General features: G+C 41.9%; 1 pseudogene; it reads left to right on the top strand.

Annotated features, from left to right (window-relative positions):
- Nucleotides 1-11,253: 11,253 nt before the first annotated feature.
- Nucleotides 11,254-11,808, top strand: LOC122736368 (annotated as a pseudogene).
- Nucleotides 11,809-12,020: the final 212 nt, after the last annotated feature.

Here is a 12,020-nt window from a genome sequence, read left to right as displayed (position 1 = left end):
AGCATCCTGTTCATCATAACTTTTATATAGTACCTTAAACTTGACAAAGAATTTTCTTCACAGTAACCCAGCAAAGTAGCTACCATACATTTTGCCATTATAGTCAATCATCATAACTACTTCCTCCATCCTATTCTCTTCCCATGATACTTACTCTATTTTCTATCTTCTTTTACTCTGTTCCTCCTCAAAAGTGTTTTGCTTCTGACTGTCCCCTCACCTGCTCCGCCCTCCCTTCTTTCACCCCTCCCTCCTTATCCTCTTATCCTCTTCCCCTCCTACTTTCCTGTAGGGTTAAATAGATTACTCCTACCACTTGGGTGTGAATGTTATTCCTTCCTCAAGCCTACTCTGATGAGATTAAAGTCTTTGAGCTAATTCTGTGTTCTAAATTTTTCTTCCTCCCTCCCTCCTCAACCCTCACTATGAAATCAGGCAATTCAATATGTTATATTTGTGCAGTTGTGCAGAACATCTTCACCTTCCTCAAAAGTGTTTTGCTTTTTACTGCTCTTTCCCCCAATCTGTCCTTCCCTCCTTCCACTCTTCTCCCCCACCCCTTATCTCCATCCCCTCCCACTTTCCCTCAGGGCAAAATATATCACTATACCCACTTGAGTATGTATGTTATTCCCTCTTTGAGTCAATTCTGATGATAGTATGGTTCACTTACTCCCCCACTCCTTCCCCCTCTTCCCCTCCCCTCCATAAGCTTTTTTCTTATTTCCTTCATGTGAACTACCTCTCTTCAGTCCACCTCTCCCCTTCCCCCTCCTCCAGTCTATTCCTCCTACTGTTCAACCCTATTTTAAAAATGTCTTAATGGGTTAGGTAGGTGGCACAGTGGACAAAGCACCAGCCTGGGGCTCAGGAGGCCCCGAGCCCAAATCTGGCCCCAGACATAAGACACCCCACCCTGTTTGCCCCAGAAAGAACAAGGATAAACAAAAAAATTTAATTATTTACAGATATCCCTTCATATTCAGTTCAGATCTATGTCCTCTGTGTATTCCTTACTTATGAGTGCAACGTATTATCTTCCCATGTAGGAATGTAAACAGTTTAATCTTTTAATATCTTTCATGATTTCTTTTTCCTGTTTACCTTTTTATGTTTCTCCAGGGTCTTGTATTTGAAAGTCAAATTTTCTATTTAGTTAAGGTCTTTTCATCACAAATACCTGAAAGTCATCTTTCTCATTGAAATTCCATTTTTGCCTCTGAAAGATTATGCTTAGTTTTCCTGGGTATGTGATTTTTGACTGTAGTCCCAGTTCCTTTGCTCTCTGGAATATCTTATTCCATGCCCTCAGGTCCTTAAATGTAGATGCTGCTAGATCTTGTGTTATACTTATTGTAGCTCCACAGTATTTGAATTCCTTTTTTCTAGCAGCTTGCAATATTTTCTCCTTGACCTGGGAGCTCTGGAATTTGGATATAATATTCCTCAAGTTTTCTTTTGGGATCTCTTTCAGGAGGTGATCAGTAGATTCTTTCAATTTCTATTTTACCTTCTGCTTCTAGAATATCAGGGCAATTTTCCCTGACAATCCCTTGGAAGATGGTGTCTAAGCTCTTATTTTGGTCATGGTTTTTAGGTAGTCCAGTGATTTTCAAATTATCTCTCCGGGATCTATTTTCCAGGTCACTTGTTTTTCCAATGAGATGTTTCGTATTGTCCTCTATTTTTTTATTCATTTGGATTTGCTTAACTGTGTCTTGGTTTCTCATGAAGCCACTAGCTTCCATTTGTTCAATTCTACTTCTTGGGCAACAATTTTCTTCAGAGCTTTTTTATCTCTTTTCCCATTTGGCTTTTCAAGCTGTTGACTTTTTTCTCATGACTCTCCTGCATTGCTTTCATTTCTCTTTTCATTCTTTCCTCCACCTCTCTAAATTTTCCTTCTATCTCTCTTACTTTCTCTTCAAAGTCACTTTGGAGCCCTTCCATGGCCTAAGACCAATTCATATTTTTCTTGGAAGCTTTGGATGTAGGGGCCCTGAGGTTGGCATCCTCTTTTGAGGTTGCACCTTGATCTTCCTTGTTGCTAAAGAAACTTTCTATTATTTTCAACTTTCTTTGCTTGCTCATCTTGCCATTTTTTACTTGACTTTTAACTCCCTCTTACAGTGGGTCCCTACTTCCAAGCTACACTGTCCCAAGCTTCATAGGGTCCCAGGTGTTTTGGTTTGAGGGAGGGCAGGTTTTTCTCTTCCCTGGCTTGTTCTCTGGTCCGAAGATAACATCAGGCCAATTTGCTAGTTAACCGGCCAGCAGAGTATTGTGGTGGTTCTTAGCTTCCAACAGGCCTGTGCCCCTCCCTGACCTGGGTCTCCAGGCACTCAAGATTTCTTCCTGGTTTCCTGCTGGAATGGGATAGCTGAATTCCTCCTTAGGTCCCACACCACTGCACTATCCCCCGTCAGCCGTTCAACCTTCTCACCCGACCAGAAGCTTCCCTTCCAGAAGATTCTGGTGCTGCAGCTGATTCAGAGGCTCATGGGTAAGTTCCTCTTTTGCAGCATGTATGCAGTCTGTATTGGTGTAATCCCAAGGGTTGAATTCTGCTCTCAGCCCAGTATGGCTCACTTTAATCTGGAAAATAATCTCAGCCCATCTTTTGGAGGGTTTTGCTGCTCCAGTGCTTGTTCTATTGCTGTTAATACAAGTGCATTATTAATAAAGGGATAGTCATTTGGCAATTTCTCTTAGACCAGAGACAGAAAGCAGGTAACATGTGGTGAAATCATTATCAATAACCTGGAGTCATAACTGTCCAATACCAATCTTCTCTCTTCCCCTATTCACAAAACTAATGCCTAGATGATTGTGTCTTGGCTTTTTGCTCTTTATTTTCTCCCTTTATAACTGTTAAATATTTTTGATGACTAGCCTAATTTGGGGGGAACTGATCTATGGATGACTAATCTAGGGACTGTTGACTATTTGGCTATCTGACTTCGTTAATTTAATATGGGCCGTTTATAAAGTTCCACCACACTGCTCCCAAACTGATAGACTAAAGATTAAGAAGGCTTTTAACTAAATAATCAAAGCAGAGTTTATTTATGAGATACTATTTCAAATTAGGAATACAGGGAAATAAAGTGTACAACCTGACTGCTTTCCTGCAGTCTCTTTCCACTGCGACTCTTTCTCACCTGAACTTCTTGAATACAATAAGGGCCTTAGCCCCCTCCAGCCTCAGGGCACGTTACACTCTCCCTGGTTTGTATTAAGGCCTGTAACCTTATCAGACCCATCTCTCCTTTTCTGAACCGAACTCTCCTCCGTCCTTGCCTGGGCTCCCCTCTAGTCAGCCTCTCTCCTAGTCCGTCCTCAAGTGTCCTCAAGTGTCCTCAAGTGTCCTCTAGTCTGTCCTCTTCTAGTCAGCCCCCCTTCTTTCTAGTCCATCCTTGCTCCTTTTCTATCTAGTCCGTCTCCTCTAGTATCCTTCCTCCCCTCCTATCTAACTCCCAGGTCTATATATACCTTTTCTTCTCTCCACTCAAATCTCGGGGCTTCCTTCGCCCCCACAGACCAAGCTAATCCTCCAGCTAGAGCTGCAGCTGGTGGGGGGGGCGGTGCTCTTGAGCCTTATGCCTCAGCACAGGTCATCCGGAATCCTTCAAATAGTTCCACTCAGGTCGGAGGGAGATGGGGGCTTTTATCCCCCCATCTGTCTGACCTGGCGTCTTGTATAGCCCACGGGACTTTTTCACTCAGCTGAAGCTGAGGATGAGGGGCAGAGACCCTGAGGGCCTAAGGCTTTCTAATCTCAGCCTAAAGGTAGGGTCCCCAAATCAAAATAAATTTCCACATAACCAGTCCTCCATCACTGATGTTTGTGTTGCTTATTGCTATTGTCTCTTCCCTAACTTTAACCTCTCTTAAATACCTTCCCCTATTCTTTTCCCTGCTAAGTCTCCTGTAACCTTTATTGTACTTTTAGTCTTCCCCCCTCCCAAACTTTTGTCCAGTTTGGTTAAAGGCAAGGTTCATAAGATGCCTTCTTGACTCACTCCACTTCCATCCTATTGTTTTCCAGTGGTGAGGAGGAGTAAATTTCTCCCTCACTCTAATTACTTCCCGAGTGTGTTCTTCTTCACTTTTTTCTTTTATTTATTTAAAACAAATAACAAACATAGACATGGGTCCTGAATTTATTTGCCTTTTTTCTCACTTCACTTCTTTAAAATGGTATGGTTCTGAAGACATAATACTTGTTTCTTTATTAGAACATCAACACATGATCATTATTTAGTCCTTTCAAGATTCTCAAACCAATTTATCCATCTGGTTTTCTTGTAACTTTTTTTAATTTCTAAGATTTTATCCAATTTTGCTTTTATGTTTAGAAGTCATTGATTCTATTAAATATCTATTTTTTTCTCCTGTACTCTGATACTTGGCACTGTAGTATGTTATTCTTGGTTGCAGGTCTTTCTTTAGACATTTCTTGTATCACAATCTAAGTTTTCCTTTCCTTTATATTAATTTCTACATAATCTCATATGATTTTTTTTTTGGTGAGGCAATTGGGGTTAAGTGACTTGCCCAGGGTCACACAGCTAGTAAGTGTCAAGTGTCTGAGGCCAGATTTGAACTGAGGTCCTCCTGAATCCAGGGCCGATGCTTTACCACTGCGCCATCTAGCTGCCCCCATAATCTCATATGATTTTGCTTGTGATACTTAATCTCTTTCTTAATGGTTCCTTGTGGCATTTTTTCTTTGATCTGGAAGTTCTAGGGCTTGGAGACTAATTTTAGGGTGTTTTAAATTTGTAGTTTATTTCATTTAGCAACAGATTCTGTCATGTATTCTTCATTGAATTGAGTTTTCTTCTGTTTGATTAAGACTTTATTATCTATGCTAGAAGTACCTGACAAAAGTCTCCCTCCTTCCTAATTTGATTTAAAAAAATATTTCTCTTAGCTCTATAATTGATAGAACTAGTGTTACTCCCATACTTCAGTGAAGAATCCAGGGTAGGGGTGGAGGACTGATGCAGACATTGAGATTTCAGTCCTTTACCTATCAGTTAGTAAACCTAACTGATAGTAGCTTCTTGGTATCTTTCATCAATCTTAGTCTGAGAAAATGAATTCAGCATGATGAGTCTGGATGGGGTGGATGAGCCTGGAATTCTAGTTTCTTTGTCTTAACTCCTCTTGCAGCCATAGTTGGGATATACAAGCATGATCCAGGTTCTGGCCTCTTGCTACTATCCTGGACTTGGATTCAAGCCAGAGTCAAAGTCTGTTCCTCCACCAATCATACATAGGTTTTTCTTGAAGATGTCCTTATCCATGCCATGGTGCTAAATGTTGGTACCAAAGTGGAGAATCACACTCTCTATTCCTGATCCCAACTATAGTTATGGATGGACTATTAAGGCCTGGATTCTGCCCTTTGATGTAGTCATAGACTGGGATGGTGCACTGGACAAAGCCATTTTTCCTTCTGCAGTCCTACCTAGAGACTCAGAACCTGAATGAGCATGTGCATAATACTGAAACTCTTTAGGGGTTAGAGGAGCTAAACATCAAGGTGTCCTTGATGAGGCTATTGAGGAAGGAAGTCTATGCCCTGTTCCCTCATATAATTCTGAATGCTCCTTTTTGCTTTTTCTTTCTTCTATCTTTCCTTCTTTCCTTTTCTTCTTCCTTCTTCCTTTCTTTTTTATTAGCATTCATTCACTAATATTTATATTAATCCTCAGAAAACAGAACTAGAAACAATGAGTAGAAGTTGCAAGAAAGAAAATTATGGTTGAAATAAGTAAAGTTTATCCAAAAGTAGAATGAGTTTCCAGGAGGATAATGGAGATGTTCAACCATATTCTGGATAATTCTTTGTCAGGCGTGTTTTATAGGAGATTTTTATTCTGGTATAATTTGGCCTAGATCACTAAGACTAAGAGCCCCTCTTCTACTACTACTACTACTGCTGCTGCTGCTGCTGCTGCTGCTGCTGCTACTACTACTACTACTACTACTACTTCTTCTTTTTCTTTTTTCTTGGCAAGGCAATGAGAGTTAAGTGACGTAGTAAGTGTCAAGTGTCTGAGACTAGATTTGAACTCGGGTCCTCCTGAATCCAGGGCTGGTGCTTTATCCACTACACCACCTAGCTGCCCCCAGAGCCCTTCTACTTCTAAGATGCTATGATTCAGTATGGGGTTAACATCTTAGATCATTCCAACAACAAATAAAAAAATATGATTTAAACTCCAGTCCCATTCTTTGCCTTTCACATTTAAGTAATTTTAAATTGCTTTAGTCCTCACCTTATCATGATACAGTTTTAGTTGCAGAAATAATGATAATATAAATTTTACTATTATTATTGTGCCTCTTACTAGGGGACTAGGTTGTTAAAAGAGCCAGTAAGTATACCCCAGATATATGGTAGATTGTGGTTCTTGTTGTTGTTGTTGTTGTTTGTCCTTTGTTGTCAGAAAGAACCAATGACATCAACAGGGTGATGTCTTGACTTACAAGTAATTTGCATTTAAATGAGCCAGGGCTGTGCAAAGTCACCATTGTCTCTCTCTCCTCTAGAGTCATCTGGGTCCAGCGGCAAGATATAGATCAGGATGACTGGAGATGGCTCTGGATGCAGTGGGAGACCTTGGCCTTTTTAAGCTAAGGTCGTTCCTAGGTCTCAGTTTGTTTGAAGCAACACCCATTCAGTGATTAAGGCTAGATAAGAAAAGAAGCAAAAACTGTCCTCTTTAACCTAGACCCCTAAAAAAAAAATCAGTCTGGAAGGGGAAGACCTTCAGAATTCTAGGACAAAACAGAAACAATTTCTATTTACTCACTCTGAGCCATCAAAACCCAAACAATGACCAAATGAGGCTTGGTCTGGGCCCTATGCTTAGGAGCAGGGTGAGAAGAGATGTTATTGTTGTTTGTCCTTCATTCTGGAAAAGGACCATGACATTGGGAGATGAGATCATGACTTGCAATGAATTGGATTTAAGTGATGAAAGGTTGTGCAAAGTCATTAGCCTCTGGATCCAGTGGCAAGATATCCATCAAGATAACTGGAGATGGCCCCAGATGTTCGAGGCAATCAGGTTAAGTGACTTGCCCAGGGTCACAGAGGTAGCAAGTGTCAAATATCTGACACTGGAATTGAACTCAGGCCCTCCTGACTCCAGGGCCAGTATTCTATCCACTTCACCACATAAACTGTCCTGAGAAGAGATGCTGCCCTGCAGAAGGGCTAAAACAATGCTGTTTGCCTCCACTGTAGATTGTTCCTATAGTGTGTGTATTGGAGAAGGGGGAAGGAGGAGGGAAGAAAGTTGAAAAGAAGGCATCAGAAAATAGTTATTTGATAAGGATGATAATAAATAACCCTGATAAGACTATAATAAATGCTCTGTCACAACAGTCTGCATAGAATTCTAGCAGACTTCACTAAGAAACCAGAGGCTTCCGTGAGGACTATCTTAACCTGATGCTTTAGCCCTGATCATGCCTAAAACTCCAGCACAGGCCTCAGTGGAGAAAGGTAAAGATGTGCAGGCTTTACAGTCTGCCTACTAACTCCAGAAAGGCCTGAGGAAGAGGAGAAAAGCTCCTTGATTAGAATTTCCTATCTAGAGAAATAATCAGAATACAGCCCTCAAAATCATTCAGCTTTAAGTCATCTTCCCATGGTTTATCCATGGTAAAAGTCAAATCCCACCCAAGATGGACTCCTTCATGCTAGCTGTTATATCCCTACCCTCCCAACATCAGTTCTTATGCTCAAAGAATTTTAATAAAAAAAACTAATTTTATCTAAGATAAGTATAATTAGAATGATATTACTACCTAAAATAATTTAATTTATTCCATAGCCAAGGAGAAATTATTTTTGGATTATTTGATGGCTTGGATTATCTGCACCACTACCTCCCTCTATTAGGAGGCTTTGATATTGTGATAAATTGAAACTCCTAGAAGTCACTATTCATTTTCTTTTATCATTCCAAATCCTTAAAAATTCCATCTGAATGTTTCCTCTTAATGTTCTACTATCACCAAGTTTTAATTAGCAGCTGTTTCTACATGTGATAGGTGATTCATGGTGGTCTGAATATTGGATATAATTAGATCTCTCTGTGGTGAATTTACTGATGCCTTGCCCTTGGTCTGGGTTGTCGAGTCCAGTCTGGGTTTCACAGTGCATTGCACAATCTGGTTTGCTCAACAAAGAGCCCCAAATGGGAGGTGGGTTGGGTAGGGAGGAGCTGCAAAGACAGGAATGGGAAGTTTCCCTTGTACCCTGGGATGGCCTGCTCCAAAAGGGCCTTTGCATTTCATGGGCACCAAATGCCAATGGAAATATTAAAAAAGTCTATAGAATCAAGTATTCACAAAACAACAGTTCAGGTTTATAATAACGAACTTCAAAAAACTCATAAAAGCCCATCTGTTCTACGAGGCATTCCAGGAGCAATGACCACTTGGCGCTCACAGTTCTCTACGGCTCACCTCATATTTGTTGCATATTGCTTTCTGCATCCCCCAAGTGTACCTCAAACTCAAGGCCCTTCAGGGCAGTGCATTTCAGTGAGCTTCTTCCATGGCATTCAACCTAGGATAAAACACCATGGATAGCACATAACTCGTGCTCCATAATACTGAACCCCACTCCTATACTCATGTGCCTGCGTGTATTTCAGCATTTTACAAATCACACACGAAAAAGAGAGGTTAATTTGCTTTCCTCTCCCCTTGTGGCTCTTGGACAGGGCTGCCCACCCTCCTCAGTCACAAATCACCTGCCTCTGGAGAGAGAGGGTTAGGACAAAAGGTTTAGTGGGCTAGGGCTCAGAGGAGTTCCTGCACAGGGAGTGGGGGGCGGGGTAGTAAGCACTCAACCAACTGTTCCCTCCTGTTTTTTTCAAAGATGAGTATTTCTAAAAGCTTGGCTGTTTTCTTTCAGTTGCAAGCAGAGTGTATCCACTGGCAGCGTGTAACAACTGCAGGAGAAATCACACTCCTGCTCACATTGTGTGTAGGAGATGTAAGAGACTACCCTATCTCAGGCACTCTTATAATAGGTGTGTATACATGGAGGTATTTTCCTATGGAAATCTTCCAGATGGGTGGAGAAATTTATGGCTTCATTTTCTGTCTATATTAATTTGAGGGACCCTGGTTTTCTCCCTATGTGAAGAGCCTCTGGCTCTGAAATGTCCAGCTGTCCAGGTGGATGGGAGGAAGTGGGAATAATGTCCCTCTATATATCTCTGAGGAAAATGGGCTGTGTTGTCTAGCCAGGTATTTAATTTGGTCTGCTCGGAACCTTGATGCCCAAGTGGCTGCTTGTGATTTTTACAGTAGAAGATACCATTTTAACATGCCGAAGCTTCACAGCAGGCATCTGAATGGATGGCCAGATGGCTGGATTGTTAGTCGGCAGTCACTACACCAGTAACTACTCAGTCATCAAGGGCCCCCAATTACTGTCAGGATGCAGGAGCTCCCACTTACATGTGTCTCAGCTGATTCATTTAGTCCTATGTCTCAAAGAACCATGCTCTGGCTTAACCATGGTATGTAGCTACAAAAGTCTCCCCCGACAAATTCCAGCCACAAGTAATCTTGCCGCCTTCACTCCTGGGTTCAAGACTGAATAGCTTTAAAGTATTTGGTGTTTTGTTTTGTTTGGTTTTGTTTGGTTTTTCAACATCCACCCTTGGCCTCACTAATGGCCTATCCATAGTATAAAGAACAATGAGAAAGGAAGTAAAGAAATCATTCTTCTTCCAAGTTTGGTCCATATTGAATACCTTCTCATGATAAGAATGAGTTTTCTTATTGTGCTAGATTCCATGTACTGCTATACCATGTGAAGCACACTGTCATTGTGGCTGGAAATCTCTGAACAGCTACCTCACGTTCAAGTATCTTTGGGTCCAGCCCTAGTCAATAAAAATCATAAATCATGAGCCCCCACCTATATATTTACTTTTCCTCTAGTCAATCAGAAATAGTTTGAAGCAAAGGTATTTAATGAAAACAGAAAACTCACAGTAGAGCATCTCCCCCATAAATAATAGGGTAAACTTTAACACAAGCACACAAACCATTAGTGAGAAAAGTATCTGAACATACAAGTAGGAAATGTGGCTGGCTCTTGCCTCTACTGCTATAGAATCCCTGTCTTCTGCGAATGTTGTCACATTTCTTACACTGAACTTACTCCTTGTAGCATGCAGTAGCTATGCCATGTGCCTTTGTCTGATAGTATATGGTGGTATCATGGTACCTGCTAGACATGGAGTCTCAGCTAAAGGTCATTATAATGATCTTTTGATGTCTCTGCCAAATGGTATCTCCACAGACTATGCTGCACTAATGATTTCTGTCGATTTCATAGTAGCTGCTAGGCATTGTAGTCTCAGTGGCACTCTGGTCTTTGCTGTTCATCACTCTGATGATCTCATAGTGGCTGAGGATGTGGTGGACAGCTAGTCTTAGATAAACATTGTTCTTCTGGTGTCCTACTGGCTTCCCAGTGTAAGAATCTCTGCTGGGTGATGCTCCCTCTCTCCTTCCTTCCTTCCTTCTTTCTTTTCTTCCTTCCTTCCTTCTCTCTTTGTCCTTAATTTCTATCCCTACTCTATTTCTTTCTCTGTATTTATCTTTCTTTTTCTCTTTCTTTCTTTTGAAACTAGGTTAAACTCTAGAAGTGCAGAAGCCACTCATGGGCCCATTCCTATAGCTGATCATAGCAGGGGCTTTATTTAGCTTGCTTTGTTTCTGACCTGAGCTGGTTCATCTCTTGTTAGGCAGCTTAGTGGTCCCCCACACTCAGAAATTCATCATACTAATGCAAGTCTTGTTTTATAAAAGAATTTTATTATTTTCCAGGATATTTTTCAACATTTGTCTTCATAGGATTTTTAGTTCCAGATTTTCTCCCACCCTACCTTCCCTCCCTCCTCCCCAAGAAAGAAAGCAATCTGATATAGGTTATATATGTGCAATCACATTAAACATATATGCATTTGTCATATTGTGAAAAAAGAATCAGAGCACAAGGGAAAATCCCCCCAAAAGAAAAAAAAAACAGCCCCAAAGTAGAAAAAGTATAGTGCAATCTGCATTCATAATCTACAATTATTTTTTTGGGATGTTACGAACATTTTCTATCATAAGTTTTTTGAAATTGTTTTGGATCGCTTTTCTGGTTGGTTCTGAAACGTGCGGGAGGCTCGAGCCAGACCGCCCCCCTAGGCCAAGATGCCGGTTGCCAGGAGCTGGGTATGTTGCAAGACGTACCTGACGCTATGGCGGTCCTTCCAGAAGTCGCAGTTGGACCAGGAGTTGAAGCTGATTGGCGGTACGGGCTCTGCAACAAGCTCGAGGTGTGGCGGGTCAAGTTCACGCTGGCCAAGATCCGCAAGGGCACTCGGGAGCTGCTGACGCTGGAGGAGAAGGACCCTCGGCACCTGTTCGAAGGCAATGCCCTGCTCCGGAGGCTGGTGCGCATTGGCGTCCTGGACGAGGACAAGATGAAGCTGGAGTACATCCTGGGCCTGAAGATCGAGGCCTGCAGACGCAGGTCTTCAAGCTGGGCCTGGCCGAGTCCATCCACTACGCTCGGGTGCTGATCCGCCAGAGGCACATCAGGGTCCGGAAGCAGGTGGTGAACATTCCCTCCTTCATAGTGTCACTGGACTCCCAGAAGCACATCAACTTCTCCCTACGGAGGGGGCCGCAGGCAGGGTCAAGAGGAAGAATGCCAAGAAGGGCCAGGGAGGGGCCGGCACCAGCGATGACGAGGAGGAAGATTAAATGCCAGCCCCCACCTCTGCTCCCCAAAGAAAAAAAAAATTGTTTTGGATCTAGTGCGTTGTTGATGGAGCTGTGAACTGATCCAACCATTCTGGAGAGCAATTTGGAATTATGCCTAAATGGCTATAAAGCTGTGCATACCCTTTGACCCAGAAATATCACTATTGGGTCTTTTTCCCAAAGAGATCATAAAAAAGGGAAAATGGCCCACG

The sequence above is a fragment of the Dromiciops gliroides genome, chromosome 1, assembly GCF_019393635.1.
Source record: "Dromiciops gliroides isolate mDroGli1 chromosome 1, mDroGli1.pri, whole genome shotgun sequence".
NCBI classification, from domain to species: domain Eukaryota; kingdom Metazoa; phylum Chordata; class Mammalia; order Microbiotheria; family Microbiotheriidae; genus Dromiciops; species Dromiciops gliroides.
Note: the sequence above shows the minus strand (reverse complement) of the source record. Positions and strands in the feature narration are given on the sequence as shown.